The sequence below is a fragment of the Micropterus dolomieu genome, linkage group LG19, assembly GCF_021292245.1.
Source record: "Micropterus dolomieu isolate WLL.071019.BEF.003 ecotype Adirondacks linkage group LG19, ASM2129224v1, whole genome shotgun sequence".
Taxonomy (NCBI): Eukaryota; Metazoa; Chordata; class Actinopteri; order Centrarchiformes; family Centrarchidae; genus Micropterus; species Micropterus dolomieu.
The window spans coordinates 29,477,987-29,479,644 of NC_060168.1; positions in this window are offsets into that span (position 1 = coordinate 29,477,987).

Genomic DNA, 1,658 nt, shown 5'->3' on the forward strand with positions numbered 1-1,658 from the left:
CTAGCCAGTCTCCAGACCTGAATCCAATTGAAAATCTTTGGAGGGAGCTTAAAATTCGAGTTGCCAGGCGACAACCTCGGAACCTGAATGATTTGGAGGCTGTCTGCAGGGAGGAGTGGGCCAACATCCCTGCCGAAATGTGCACAAACCTTGTCACCAACTATAAAAACCGTTTGACATCTGTGCTGGCCAATAATGGCTTTTCTACAAAATATTAACATGCTGTTTGTCCAGGGGGTCAAATACTTGTTTTTCCTCATCAGATGGTTATCAATTTTTATAAATTCATATGATGTGATTTTCTGGAATTTTCTTTGGGATTCTGTCTTTCACTGTTAGAATGTACATATGATTAAAATTATAGATCGTTGCATTCTTTGTAAGTGGGCAAACCTGCAAAATCAGCAAGGGGTCAAATACTTATTTCCCCCACTGTAAATATGTTCACATTTTAAACTTAAATTGAGAACTCTGGAGGGGGAATATGAGTAAAAAACAACCCAAAATGGTACATCTGTTTCTTTGCAGTTCTGTTGTGATGTCTGTTGATATCATTTCCATCTGTATAAAACATTGAATAAAAATTTTGGACTGTGATGTTAGAATTTATGAAAGATTGCTAGTTTAAATCTCAGACGGTTTTGAAAAAAGACAGTGAATCATGTTAGAAAAAACACATCTCAGGCCTACAGCCTTTGTCTGCGTCTCAGTATGGATAGTCTACAGGGTTTTGTCCTTTGCAGTTGAGCTGGATTCTGCGTTTATATCACACCTGGGTATTTTAACCTTTAAAGAGTAATTCTTCCACTGTGCCAACATTGTGCCTTGTTTGTCAGCTTCACCACATCCCCTCCATCTCTCTCTGAAGAGGTCCAAACAGTTTTTGATTAGGGACAGATGTATGTGTGCCATAAGCATATTTACATTTATTCATTTATCCAAAGCGACTTACAATTGCTATATACACTCATCTAAAGGATTATTAGGAACACCATACTAATACTGTGTTTGACCCCCTTTCGCCTTCAGAACTGCCTTAATTCTACGTGGCATTGATTCAACAAGGTGCTGAAAGCATTCTTTAGAAATGTTGGCCCATATTGATGGGATAGCATCTTGCAGTTGATGGAGATTTGTGGGATGCACATCCAGGGCACGAAGCTCCCGTTCCACCACATCCCAAAGATGCTCTATTGGGTTGAGATCTGGTGACTGTGGGGGCCATTTTAGTACAGTGAACTCATTGGAAATGATTTGAGCTTTGTGACATGGTGCATTATCCTGCTGGAAGTAGCCATCAGAGGATGGGTACATGGTGGCCATAAAGGAATGGACATGGTCAGAAACAATGCTCAGGTAGGCCGTGGCATTTAAACGATGCCCAATTGGCACTAAGGGGCCTAAAGTGTGCCAAGAAAACATCCCCCACACCATTACACCACCACCACCAGCAGCCTGCACAGTGGTAACAAGGCATGATGGATCCATGTTCTCATTCTGTTTACGCCAAATTCTGACTCTACCATCTGAATGTCTCAACAGAAATCGAGACTCATCAGACCAGGCAACATTTTTCCGGTCTTCAACTGTCCAATTTTGGTGAGCTCTTGCAAATTGTAGCCTCTTTTTCCTATTTGTAGTGGAGATGAGTGGTACCC